We start from the raw sequence: 15,248 nt of genomic DNA, 5'->3' as shown, positions 1-15,248 counted from the left end.
TTTTTGTTTCCCTTGGCACTGTGTGAGCTCTGGCTCTGACATGTTGGGACTGATCCGGCTCTTACCTGATTTGACTGCGGACCAGCCGGCACTGCTATCATCTGCCAGCGTGTTTGTGCAGATCAGAGGAGTGTTTGTCTTCCCACTTCCTCTGTTCTGTAACTCTGTACACGGCACTGTAGCCCTTCCAGTAGAGTGTGTGTTCCCAATTACGTTTTCGGAACTCTAATACAGTAACCCACACCAAAACAAGAACATCTATATTGCACTCGGATCAAGCAAGGCTATCGGCCGGTTTCACAGACAAGGATTAGCACTAATCTCAGACTACCTCGCATAAATTAACATTGGGCAGTTCAAGACTAGTGCTAACGGTTGGGCTGTGAAAACAGACCCCTAAGTGCAAGTTTGAAGCAAGAACTGTTCAAGGATAAGGAAGGATGTCATGCAGGCCTTGCACAAGACGTGCAACGAGGGTTCAGATGACACAAGGATCTGCAAGATTTAAATCTAAACCTTAGTAAAATCACAGTGCACAATGCATGACAATGGAGACTAGGTTCAAACAGATGGGAGTGATTGGATTCTTATTGCAAGGGACCATGACAAAGGGAGAGAGTCTTTATAGTAAGCTGGTCAAATAGAGTGTTATGATTTGCTTTTCAGAAACAAACTCCATGGTAAAGATCAAACTGTAAAGCTACTTCAAACAGTACATACTTTGACAGTGACACTGACCCTGAAAACAAAAATACTAAAGCACTGTCTGAAAACAATGTTTAGTTTCCTGTAGTATGCTTCTGTGGCTGTTTTTCTGGATATTTTTCATATAGGTAATGGAAAACCTGTACTGTAACCAGAAACAATTGCTTGTACCAAACTAACAACACATATGCATTGCAGGTGGGAAATGAGAGGATGGCACTGTTTACAATATGCTGCAGAGAGTGACACAGCCTACAGTAATGGATCTGGACAGCAACATGTTAAGCATCATATATACAATATATGCATCGTGTTTCGAGGATAGCTGTACAATCTAGGAGGTGTGGCAAAGCATTCCAGCAGAGCGTGATCAGTGAGCATGTCGGTGATCCTGGCTCCTCTCTTGTTTGGGAATGCAGGATTAGCGAGGGAGCACACTGTGGCTCCAGGGGGTAGAAAGTTTGGCTCCTGATCATTTCTGTGTTGCTGTTTTCTCCAGTGTGGAGTGTCCAGATGTGGCCAGCTGCTTCTTCAAAGGACGCATTCAGAAACCACTTTGAGGGAGGGGGAGGGTTCAGTGGGGGTGGATGCTGCTTAGTCTAGCTTGAAGAGGGGGCTGCTGTCTTTTGTTTATTTCTGTGTTGATGACTTGCAGCTTTCTGTAAACAGGATCTAGAGGCAGACACACTAGCACTCCGCGAGTATCGCCAGCAAAGGTAAAAGCTGCCAAATTAATAAATTCTGTAAACATTTTATAAAGGGGTTAACCCATTCCACACCCTCACCACTCTCTGTGTGAAGAAGAGTCTCCTTCAGCAACATGACTAGGTAACCAATTCCATCCCCTCCCCACTCTCTGTGTGAAGAAGAGTCTCCTTCAGCAACATGACTAGGTAACCCATTCCATCCCCTCACCACTCTGTGTGTGTGAAGAAGAGTCTCCTTCAGCAACATGACTAGGTAACCCATTCCACACCCTCACCACTCTCTGTGTGAAGAAGAGTCTCCTTCAGCAACATGACTAGGTAACCCATTCCATCCCCTCACCACTCTCTGTGTGAAGAAGAGTCTCCTTCAGCAACATGACTAGGTAACCCATTCCATCCCCTCACCACTCTCTGTGTGAAGAAGAGTCTCCTTCAGCAACATGACTAGGTAACCCATTCCACACCCTCACCACTCTGTGAAGAGTCTCCTTCAGCAACATGACTAGGTAACCCATTCCATCCCCTCACCACTCTGTGTGAAGAAGAGTCTCCTTCAGCAACATGACTAGGTAACCCATTCCACACCCTCACCACTCTGTGTGAAGAAGAGTCTCCTTCAGCAACATGACTAGGTAACCCATTCCATCCCCTCACCACTCTCCTTCCCTCTGTCCTAAGTCTTCATTCCACTTCACATGGTTTCTGTTCTGTGCTTAAAAGTATTGGTTAGGGTTAACTATGTCCTCTCCTATAACAACATACCGCTTTGTAATTTTCCATATACTTAACGAAAAACTGACAAAAATAGAAAAATGTGACATTTCGAAATCTAACATGACATACTGTACTACTATTATGGCTTCCGGTAGACTTCTGCGATATCATTTTGTAGTTTTTTTTTTTGATTACATGACATTAAATAAAAGTTAAATACAGGAATGTTAAATTATGTTCATATAGTTGTTTTTTTTTGTCTCAATCCTAAAATTCTAGTTGATGAAAAACATTTGGGCGTAGCTGTAGATCCCCTTCAGTCACAATTCGGATTCTTTTTATAAACTTTGAAAAAAACATCTCTGCATTATAAAATAAATACATAGATATGAAACTTAACGTGGCACAGTTATACACAAAGTGGCAGAAGGGGACACAGACAGGTTCTCTCAGGGCCCGTATGCATGTTGTATAATTTGTTTACATGGCAAGTGACTGTCCATAAACCAGACTGGAGGATTAGCACTGAAGCTCCTGCAGCATGCTGGCACTTACCAGTAATCTGAGCAGAAAGCCTGTGTAAACAAGTCCAGATCTTGCTGGGAGTTGCACAAAGCTGTGGCACACTGCCAGTGAGCAAGGGAGAGAAATGCACGTTAGCGCAATCAGTTAGCAACATTGTAATATATGGGTAGCGTCACTATAACTGCAGTCAGTCAAACAAACAGCAAAAAAGGAGTAATAGTATAGCTCATCGCTGTCAATCGTACCTAAAAAATAAAATCAGCTGAATGTAGTTTAAACTCCAAGAAAACATTCTCATTTCCTCACTGTTCCATGTGCGTAGCACAGACTTTTTAATTTACTCTTTATAATCGCAATAGCCATTGTTTCTTTATTTTACACTTTTTTTTTTAAACTTTGGCTGCAGAATTACAAGACTACAATTCCATCAAGGGGGTCTGGGACTTTATAAACCACAAGAGCGGAGGTTCAACAACTCGATGGAACAACTTGATGGAATTATTGTCTAAGAGTTTACCATGTCATGTTCGCGTGGTCATTTTGCAGTTTTCCCATGCTTTTCCCATATGTTTATGTAATTACCCTACTTGATTTTTTGAATGTGCTTTACCATACCTCTCTGGGCTTTACAATACTTACCTAGTCTTTACCATACTTTTACTGTGTCTTAATACACTTTGCTTTTACTATGGTAAACTTCTGTAAGGGTAGACCTGCAAGGCTAATATTCCACGTTCAGCATTAAAATGGCATGGGTGAGGGTTGATTATTATCTGTGATCCTATTGGCTGAAACTACTTTGGTATAAAGCTAGGTAAGTGTATAAGGGAAATTACAGTGAGCATTTGCACTAATGAGGGGTATGAAGTCGTATGGAGATAACTGGTGATCCCAGACTGGTGACTCTGTGGTGATCCCAGACTGGTGACTCTGGTGACCCGTATCTCTACTAATCGAAAAAACAAAGTTAATACCAGACCTTGTTTTACCCATGCATCTTCTCTCCCAGCCCTTAACTCTCATACTTTCCAGCCTCACAGCTGACATGTTGTGTGTGTCTGTCTCTGTGTGTGAGTGTGAGTGTGTGCATGTGTGTGTCTGTTTCTGTGTGTGTGTGTGTGCGTACTTGTGTGGGCCTATGTGTGAGTCTGTGTGTGTGTGTGTGTGTGTGCATACCTGTGTGTGAGTCTGTATGTGTGCTTGTGTGTGAGTCTGTGTGTGTGTGCGTGAATCTGTTTTTGTATGTGTGTGTGTGTGCCTGTGTGCCTATGTGTGAGTTTGTGTGTGTGTGCCTGTGTATGTGTGTGCACGTACCTGTGTGTGAGTCTGTGTGTGTGTGTGTATGAGCTGTGTTGTGAATAAACTTCTCTGTGACCTTGGGAATTGTCTCTTTTGCTAAAGGCTCCAGACTATGGAAAATTTTAACCATATGCACCGTTTATGACAACAACAAGGAACTGGAGGAAATAGGACATAAACTAGACAGGAATTCAAGGGACTTTTTGATGTGGTTTAATATTGGAGTCTGAATAATTTATGTTTCAGGGAACTGTTTTTTATATTTTTTAAGCGGACAAGGGCCTGTGAGATGTGAATTTTCACTGCAAGTTGCTGATCAATAAGGATTGTTTTTGCCTTTAATGGAACTTTCATCCATTATATTTGCAGAAATTAACTTGGCATGTGGTAAATATTAATGGAGGTCACATGAAAAAATTGTTAAAAAGTAGGAAAAGTTACTTAAAAACTGGCACAGTGGAATGGGTCTCCCTGTCACTGACCCTGGACTGGAATGGGTCTCCCCGTCACAGACCCTGGACTGGAATGGGTCTCCCTGTCACTGACCCTGGACTGGAATGGGTCTCCCCGTCACTGACCCTGGACTGGACTGGGTCTCCCCGTCACAGACCCTGGACTGGAATGGGTCTCCCCGTCACAGGCCCTGGACTGGAATGGGTCTCCCCGTCACAGACCCTGGACTGGAATGGGTCTCCCCGTCACAGACCCTGGACTGGAATGGGTCTCCCCGTCACTGACCCTGGACTGGAATGGGTCTCCCCGTCACTGACCCTGGACTGGAATGGGTCTCCCCGTCACTGACCCTGGACTGGACTGGGTCTCCCCGTCACAGACCCTGGACTGGAATGGGTCTCCCCGTCACTGACCCTGGACTGGAATGGGTCTCCCCGTCACAGACCCTGGACTGGAATGGGTCTCCCCGTCACTGACCCTGGACTGGAATGGGTCTCCCCGTCACAGACCCTGGACTGGAATGGGTCTCCCTGTCACAGACCCTGGACTGGAATGGGTCTCCCCGTCACAGACCCTGGACTGGAATGGGTCTCCCTGTCACAGACCCTGGACTGGAATGGGTCTCCCCGTCACAGACCCTGGTATCCAGCGCTGCAGTCCTAAATCGAAGGTACAGGAACAACACTCAAATATAGATTTTCTTAAATAAGAATTATTATAAAAACTGTCTGTTGCCGTCGACTTCGTCAGCATTTTCAGCCTTCTTAAAGAAGCAGTTGGTAATAGAAGAAGTTCCTAATGCTCTTTTCATTGCATCAAGAGGACTGATGAGTGAATCAGACAGGTGTGCGAGAGATGGGAGTCATGTGACTTGGCTTGCCTATTATGTAAGTTTCAGCTCGATTGCGCCACTGCTTGTATCTGAGAAAATCCAACTGTGTTTATTTTAGTGTGTTGCAAGGCTACCCTGGATTTAGCTGTAACAACTGACAGGGAGGGAATTGTCAGTAATTAAGGGATAATCTGCTGTGTTACCTTTGTTGACTCAGCAATGCCATCATCACTATTATAATAACTACACTTATTTATTGCCCTGTTTGTCTGAAATAATCGTTGAAGCTCACTGAAAGTGTTACCATTTTGAGACCGTTGCTTGAGGATTCATAGCAGGTGTCATTAGTTAGAGTCACCTTCCGTTACTAGTCTACTCTCCTCCCTCCCCTCTCTGTCTACCCCGACTGTCCTGTTGGGTGACTTCAACATCCATCTCTCCAACCCCAGCCACTCTGCTGGATTCCTCCCTCTCCTTCACTCCTTCGACTTCTGTCTCTCTCCGTCCCCTCCTACCCACAAAGCTGGCCGTCAACTGGACCTCACCTTCTCCAGGGCCTGCTGCCCCTCCAACCTCTCTGTCACCCCCCTGGACCTCTCTGATCACTATTTCATCTCTTTTTCTCTGTCTCTCCCCCCTCTCCCTGCTCCTCCTACCCCCACTGTCACCTCTCGCCGTAACCTCCGCTCTCTCTCCCCCTCTGTCCTTGCCTCCACTGCTCTCTCTCACCTCCCTCCTATCGACTCCTTTTCACAACTCTCCGTAGACTCTGCTACCTCCACCCTCTTCTCCTCACTCACCTCCTCCCTCGACTCCCTCTGTCCCCTCACCTCCCGACCTGCTCGCCCCTCCCCTCCCCATCCCTGGCTCTCCTCTGTGCTCCGCTCGGCAAGAATCACACTGCGATCTGCTGAAAAGAAATGGAAGAGAACCAAACTCCCTGCTGCCCTAGACCTTTACCGCACTCTCCTCTCCTCCTTCTCCTCTACTCTCTCCTCTGCTAAATGTGCTTATTTCCAATCTGTAATCCAAGCCTCCACTAACAACCCACGTAAACTATTCTCTACCTTCTCCTCCCTCCTAAACCCTCCCCCCCCTCCTCCTCCCTCCTCTATCTCCCCTGACGACTTTGCCTCCTTCTTCTCTTCTAAAATCTCAGATATCCGCAAACTCTTTAACACCTCTCCCTCCCCCGCACCCCCTCCTGCTCCAACCCCTACACCCACTACATCCCCTACTAACTCGCCCTCCCTCTCCACCTTCTTGCCCCTCTCAGACTCTGACCTCTCCTCCCTGCTCCAGGGTCACAAACCCACCACGTGTGCCTTGGACCCCCTCCCCACTCGCCTCTTTCAAGCTGCTGCTCCTGCTCTACTCCCCTTCATCTCCTCCCTCCTCAACACCTCTCTACTTTCTGGCATCTTCCCCTCTGCCTTCAAAAAAGCCTCTATCACTCCCCTCCTCAAAAAACCTACCCTCGACCCCACCTCCCTCCAGAGCTACCGTCCTGTCTCCCTCCTACCCTTCCTCTCCAAAACCCTCGAGCGGACTGTACACCGCCAGCTCTCTGCTTTCCTGTCCAACCACTCTCTGCTTGACCCTCTCCAATCTGGCTTCCGCTCTGCTCACTCCACTGAAACCGCCCTTCTGTCTGTCACCAACTCACTTAAGTGTGCCCGAGCTGCCTCTCTCTCCTCTGTCCTAATTCTCCTCGACCTCTCTGCTGCCTTTGACACTGTTGATCACTCTATTCTACTATCATCTCTTGCTGACCTGGGGATCTCTGGCACTGCTCTGGCCTGGTTCTCCTCCTACCTCTCCAACCGCACTTACCAGGTAACCTGGCGTGGAGCAACCTCCACACTTCACCCTCTCTTGACTGGAGTCCCCCAAGGGTCAGTCTTGGGTCCTCTCCTGTTCTCTCTCTACACCCGCTCCCTGGGCCCCCTCATCGCATCCTATGGTTTCTCATACCATTTCTATGCTGATGATGCTCAGATTTTCCTCTCCTTCCCCACCTCTGACTCCACCATCTCCTCCCGTATCTCTACCTGTCTGTCTGCTATTTCCTCCTGGATGCACTCGCATCACCTCAAACTCAACCTCTCTAAATCTGACCTCCTTTTCTTTCCCTCCTCCTCCCCCTCCTCTGATCTCTCTATCTCTGTTCCTCTGGAATCTACCACACTCTCTCCCTCTTCCTCAGCTAAGAACCTTGGAGTCACCCTGGACCCCTGCCTCTCTTATTCCCAGCACATCTCCACTCTGGCACGCACTTGCAGATTCTTCCTGAGCAACATCCGAAGAATCCGACCCTTCCTCACCAACTATGCTACCCAGCTCCTGGTCCAGGCCCTGGTACTCTCCCGCCTAGACTACTGCAACTCCCTCCTGGCTGGCCTCCCTGCGTCTGCCACCCGTCCGCTCCAGCTCATCCAGAACTCTGCTGCTCGCCTGGTGTTCTCTCTACCTCGCTTCGCCCACGCTACTCCACTACTCCGCTCGCTCCACTGGCTCCCGATCACCGCTCGCATCCAGTTCAAGACTCTTGTACTAGCCTACAGAAGCCTTGATCAGACTGCACCCAGCTACCTCCAGACCCTCATCTCTCCCTACACCCCCACTCGACCTCTCCGCTCCGCCTGCACTAGAAGACTGGCTCTACCTCCGCTACGCTCCCCTGCCTCCCGAGCCCGCTCCTTCTCCACCCTTGCTCCGCAGTGGTGGAACGACCTTCCTACAGATGTCAGGACTGCCCAGTCCCTGACCACATTCCGGCGCCTCCTTAAGACTCACCTCTTCAAACAGCACCTGTAGAACTCCTCTGTTGTATCCTGGGACACTATCACCCTTCATTTAAATATGCTTTATTTTGCTCTTATCTGCCCCCTATTTTACTGCATTTAATCCTGTACCTCAGAATATTGTAATCTGCCAAGTGTTTAATCTGTAGTATTTTGTACTTAATCATATCCTGATGTAACTATCACTACTTAATCATATCCTGATGTAACTATCACTACTTAATCATATCCTGATGTAACTTTCACTATTATCTGCTGTATTATTGAATTGTGGTTTGTCACACTTGAGAATTATTGTATTTCTTGTTCCTATTGTATGACTTATATTGTAACACTTGAATGTATTTGTATTTGCTTGCGATTGTAAGTCGCCCTGGATAAGGGCGTCTGCTAAGAAATAAATAATAATAATAATAATAATACTAGACGGGCTGCCCTCTACAGTAAACAATGGGAGAGCAGGGTCCGGTTGCAGAATAGAATAAGGTAATAGGTGGGTAATGGTGTCTCTTATTGTATAAGCTCGGGGTGCACACGCTGTGTTGCATCCAGCCGATGCAGTGTTACATTATGGGAGCGAACAAGCCAACACAATGATGCCATGGACAAGACAGCACTGTTATTCAACTAAGAGGCCTCAGCTCTTTGATTCAGAATCAGAGCAGCTCTGTAATACATCTCTGTATGATATCATGTACAGTGAGTTGTGGGTGTAGGTCGTGCGGTTGTGGAAGAAAGTCTGAGGGAGAGAGAACTGCAAAGCGCGGCTGAGCACTGACTTAATGTTCATTTTACATTTTACTTTAGTTCCCGGTAATTTCATAATTGCATTGCAAGCTTGGTGAATCCCTAATAAGTGTGGTAAAGCACAGAGTTGGAGCAAATGGAAAAATGCACCCAGCTAGGAAATTATATGCAAATATAGCACTGTACGGAATGTTGGCCTGTAATTTGGATTCATTTGGGGATGGGGGGGAGGCGTCATTAATAAAAACCACATGCGGCTTGTTACCAAGGCCTCCTAACAAACTATCTAACAGCCAGTCTACCCCCACCTCGCCCCCCACCTCGCCCATTAACTCTAATTGATACCAGAGGGGCCACGATAACTCCAGCCTCTGGCTCCGGCCTGGAACCAGCCAGTCTGCTTGCTTTTGACAACAGGAAAGAAATAAAATAACTAAAATATAAAGCTGCAGCGTGTTGTGCATCGTGTCGGATTGCGCAGGGCAGTTCTGATCGAGTCCGTTCAGACGTATTCGATTGCCAGGTTAGAACATGACGTTTGCTAATGAAATGTTAGTTTTAAAGATGCTGTGCATTGCGTGTGGGTCAGACTATGCTGAACAGCCTGTAAATGAGTCAGAGGCACCTCGGGGTGGGGGTGGGGTAGGGTGTGTGTGCAGTATATACAGGGAACACAGTGTGGTCACACTAGGGGCTAAAGACTGGGAGGAGTGTAGAGGAATGTGGTCTTGGACAAGAACGGACCTGGACAAGAACGGACCTGGACAAGAACGGACCTGGACAAGAACGGACCTGGACAAGAACGGACCTGGACAAGAACGGACCTGGTAAACGCCTCACTTTGGATCTGCGGTGTAATATATATATATATATATGATTTCCATTACACGAGAGTAGATGTTAAAACTTCATGCTGATTTGAACTCGGCTCTCGCCAAGATAAGCACCAACTAAGATGTAGCTTTACAGTAAACTAATGTGATCCATATGTGTCTCCATCCATTTACGTTTCCTTCCATATGATGATGTAGATATCCTTCTGTCTGGTGTTAATGGCTGAAGTGTAATGCTGGCTCCAGGGATCAGCTTATTTTGCCTCCCTGGCGCATCAGCACACACAACGGCTGCGATGCCTGCTCCGGGGATCAACCACAGTGCGGCCTCCCCAGCGCATCAGCATGACAACCGTCTGGACTGAGCTAAGTAGGGTACATCTCTGGGGTTTTCAATTATATATATATAATTTTTTTTATTTTTATATATAGCACCTTTCATAGTGGACTACCATCACAAAACGCTTTACAGAGGTAGGCTGTGAATTGTGCATTATATGCAGAGTCACTTCCAATAGGACATTGATTTAACATCTCATCCGCAGGATGGAGCACAAGGAGGTTAAGTGACTTGCTCAGGGTCACACAGTCAGTGACAGAGGTGGGATTTGAACCGGTGACTCACTGCTGTAAATATTAGTACATTGAATTTCCCTTCCAGTTTTTTTTTTCCATCTCCCAAACAACGGTTGTCATGTTGCTACAAACACCAGTCAATTGGCTGTGCAGTTCCGGTCGAAAGTGCTGCTGTGCCAGGTTTGAAGAAAGCTCTCAGTCTGCTTGACTTTCCGGTGCTCTGTTTCGCTTCCGGGTCAAGGCATGAGAAGTCAATAGGGGAAGCAGCCGGAAGTGCAAGACTACCTGAAAGTAAGATGTTTCTGACTTTCCTTTTAACCTCGCACAGTACAGATATGATTCTCTTTTACAAGTCTGTGTTAAGAACTGCTCTTCATTTCCAGTGTCCTCCTATAGGTCTACACTGAGCATCAAAAGAAACTTATCACTTATATTTGAGCATCAAAAGAAACTTATCACTTATATTTGGATAAAATTCACAAGATGTGATTGAAAAATGACAAACTCTGTTTTAGAGCAGGTGCAGTGACTTTTTATTGTGCTGATTAACAATTGAGACACGATGATGCTGCAAAATGATCTGTGGATCTCGGGCAGGTGTTGTGACTCTTGCTCTCCCTGTTCATGGCCTGTCATTGACAGAGTGTGTCTGGTTATACCGTCTCGCCAGGTTTGAAATTGCTGGCTGTGAGCACCCAAGACGGCGAGCCACAGTATGCTGCCCTAGTCCAGCCTCCAACATGCCGATTGCACGAAGGCACTGCTCTCTTGACAGACGTGGCGTATTGTTTTTTTTTCTGTGATTTTCTTTACTGCTTTGATTCAAGCTTGCAATTCAAATAACTCCCTATCCAGTGTCCAATCAACTGTCTCACTGATTAGGTAATTAAGTGCATATGCTTCAGTCATAGTTACTCAAGGGTGTCATGGTCAAGGATGAATGATCGAGTGATTTAAAAGAAAACATTTTGTCAATGTCCATCATTTCTATACCTTATTTTTTTTTCGATAATAGATGTGTTATAATAGTGATAAGTTTCTTTTGATGCTCGTTATATGTTACCTAGGCTAGATCAGTCTTTGGTTCAAGTTTCCATTTGTTTTGCTGGCAACACACAGCAGCTTACTGATCTAGCATACTCTGCATATGTCTATGGCAGACAACTACAATTGAACTCAGAGCTCCCTTACATAGGCTTCTACAAAATGTAAAAATAAACTAGATTTCAGCCAGTGCAATGAGAAGCACTCAGCGTGGTTGCAAAGGGGGGGGCAGTAAAACAAAGAACATTTTGTTTTTAGGGGATAACGTGATTGGCTGGGGGTCCAGCTGACTTGTAGCAGGTCAGAGACACGAAGTCATATCCTCCCAGACATTACTCTGACGTGGATGTTCCACAGCTGCCCTGATCGTGCTCCGCTTGGAAATGAAACCGCACTTCAGATCTGACCGAAACATGTGGAGGTACTATTCAAATATTGAAACATGACATGCATTCATTATGAATTCCCTTGTGGTGATTACTAATATAACCCTGCTCACTGTGACTGCTGGGCTATACAGCTAACCCTGCTCACTGTGACTGCTGGGCTATACAGCTAACCCTGCTCACTGTGACTGCTGGACTATACAGCTAACCCTGCTCACTGTGACTGCTGGACTATACAGCCAACCCTGCTCACTGTGACTGCTGGACTATACAGCTAACCCTGCTCACTGTGACTGCTGGGCTATACAGCTAACCCTGCTCACTGTGACTGGACTATACAGCTAACCCTGCTCACTGTGACTGCTGGGCTATACAGCTAACCCTGCTCATTGTCACTGCTCTTCTGAAATAAATTGGCAAGATTTGCAAAAATGAACCCCTCTCCCACAACCACCCTTAACCAATGCATTTGTCTTTTAATTCTCAAATACTCAGCAGTTTTGAAGGAGGAAGTTCACGCGAGTAAAGAAACCACATTCATAAATACTGCCTGTGTAATATTCCCGGAACACACAGCATGTGCCTATCTGCACCATGACATTTACACCACAAGGGCTTAATGCAAACACAGCCTAATAGAAGCCCTTATCTTCATTGTTTCCGATGATGTGCTGTGTGACGATACAGGCAGGCCAGACCTTTGTGTTTTCACTCAAGACAGTAGCTGTTGTTTCTGTGCCCTTCCCTAATGATCTCCAATGGCAATGCAAACAGACAGACAGAGGCAACTGCACTATAATGGCAATGGTTCTGCACTTAGGGGGGGACGGCAGGACAGTGCAGCTGGGGTGAGACAGCCAATGGTGGAACAGGACTGCATGTTCTAATTCAGACGAGGTGTCACAATGGAATGGAACCTGTGTGCTTTGTGCCATATCAGCAGCAGGCAGACATGACCAGCGTGCTATATATCGTAATAGTTTTTGTAATGCTGGTTTTAATCGCTTATTTTGGATTGAGCACTTACGCACTTAATAAACGTACACGTTTCAGCAAACTAATGTTGAGTACGCTTTTTCAGCAGACTATTCCTTTATTAGTGACCATGTCCATTGAGACTCTTGTCTGCAGTATTTTGTGAGACCTATTGAGAACCGTTCATTTGACACGGATCTTAAGACACTGATCTTCCACTCATAAAACTTGAACCCAAACACAGGACTGAAAGCAATCACCTGCTCTCCACACGAGAGAAGCATTCCTCTCCTCTGTGTAATTTCAACTGTATTCAGTAATATATACAATGCAATACAATTTACATTTCTATAGTGCCTTACATCACAATGATCCCAAGGCGAGTCTCAGAAAAAAAAACAATCAAACCATTAAATGAAAAACAGTCTAATGCAACTGTGACAGGATGGCGCAAGGGATGAGGCCCAGAGACACTGCAGTTCAAACAAAAGACTTTTATTAAATAAAAAACACAAAATAAACAGGCACGAGGGACAAACAAAAAGATTCTTAAACACAAACAATAGACACAAAGTAAAAACTTACAGAAATAAGGCTTCCAGGCTGAGCTTTGCCTTCACTGGATTGCAAAATTAACAACAAAAACAGCACACAAAGAAAACCCCCACCCCCACCCCAGTCTCCTTCAGCAACATGACTAGGTAACCCATTCCACACCCTCTCCACTCTGTGTGTGAAGAAGAGTCTCCTTCAGCAACATGACTAGGTAACCCATTTCACACCCTCACCACTCTCTGTGTGTGAAGAAGAGTCTCCTTCAGCAACATGACTAGGTAACCCATTCCATCCCCTCACCACTCTCTGTGTGTGAAGAAGAGTCTCCTTCAGCAACATGACTAGGTAACCCATTCCATCCCCTCACCACTCTCTGTGTGAAGAAGAGTCTCCTTCAGCAACATGACTAGGTAACCCATTCCATCCCCTCACCACTCTCTGTGTGAAGAAGAGTCTCCTTCAGCAACATGACTAGGTAACCCATTCCATCCCCTCAGCACTCTGTGTGTGTGTGAAGAAGAGTCTCCTTCAGCAACATGACTAGGTAACCCATTCCATCCCCTCACCACTCTATGTGTGAAGAAGAGTCTCCTTCAGCAACATGACTAGGTAACCCATTCCATCCCCTCACCACTCTGTGTGAAGAAGTGTCTCCTTCAGCAACATGACTAGGTAACCCATTCCATCCCCTCAGCACTCTGTGTGTGTGTGAAGAAGAGTCTCCTTCAGCAACATGACTAGGTAACCCATTCCATCCCCTCACCACTCTCTGTGTGAAGAAGAGTCTCTTCAGCAACATGACTAGGTAACCCATTCCATCCCCTCCCCACTCTGTGTGTGAAGAAGCGTCTCCTTCAGCAACATGACTAGGTAGCCCATTCCATCCCCTCACCACTCTCTGTGTGAAGAAGTGTCTCCTTCAGCAACATGACTAGGTAACCCATTCCATCCCCTCACCACTCTCTCTGTGTGTGAAGAAGAGTCTCCTTCAGCAACATGACTAGATAACCCATTCCATCCCCTCACGACTCTATGTGTGAAGAAGAGCCTCCTTCAGCAACATGACTAGGTAACCCATTCCATCCCCTCACCACTCTCTCTGTGTGTGAAGAAGAGTCTCCTTCAGCAACATGACTAGATAACCCATTCCATCCCCTCACGACTCTATGTGTGAAGAAGAGCCTCCTTCAGCAACATGACTAGGTAACCCATTCCATCCCCTCACCACTCTATGTGTGAAGAAGAGCCTCCTTCAGCAACATGACTAAGTAACCCATTCCATCCCCTCACCACTCTCTGTGTGAAGAAGAGTCTCCTTCAGCAACACGACTAGGTAACCCATTCCATCCCCTCACCACTCTCTGTGTGAAGAAAAGTCTCCTTCAGCAACATGACTAGGTAATCCATTCCATCCCCTCCCCACTCTCTGTGTGAAAAGTCATTCCCTCTGTTCTAATTATATCCACTTACGTGGCAACAGAGTCCTCTGGTCCTGGAGAACAGCAAGAGATGGTTAGAGATCATACAGGACAATTTGTTGCTCTCAGGAGATAAAGACTTTGTCTCACGCAAAGGAAGAAAATGGTATTATCCATTCTGAGTGCAATGTCCTGACTCATTTCTTTATTTATTTCTTTGTGTTTACCAGTTGTCTTTGTGCTGTTATGTTTCTTGCTCACTGAGTCACTGACACTTCTTTATAAACATTTTAACTGCAGGGCTGGCTGCAGCTGCGCTGGGGAGCTGGTTTGCTGCTGATCAGCTAAGAGTTGGGAACTGGAATGAATATTTACTGGCACCCAGCTGCTTATAAAACCCCTTACAAGGGTTACAGAAAATGGACCAGCTTAACCAGCACCAAGCCTCCTGAACCAGCATGAGCATCTGAAAACCAATAAAACAACCAGCTCTGACCAGCAGCATACCCAGCAGTGCCTGTCCAGAGAATGTGGAATACTGCAGAAGCCCTGTGTTTCAAAAATTGTGATGAGAAACATACAGTATATATTGTTGTGAAATGTTTTACCGTCCTAGGTAAGACTCCAACAAGCTTAATTTAAACTGTTGGGCAACTCTGTAGGAATGTTAGACGC

The sequence above is a fragment of the Acipenser ruthenus genome, chromosome 36, assembly GCF_902713425.1.
Source record: "Acipenser ruthenus chromosome 36, fAciRut3.2 maternal haplotype, whole genome shotgun sequence".
NCBI classification, from domain to species: Eukaryota; Metazoa; Chordata; class Actinopteri; order Acipenseriformes; family Acipenseridae; genus Acipenser; species Acipenser ruthenus.
The sequence above is the reverse complement of the archived record's forward strand: the minus strand, read 5'-3'. Positions refer to the sequence as shown.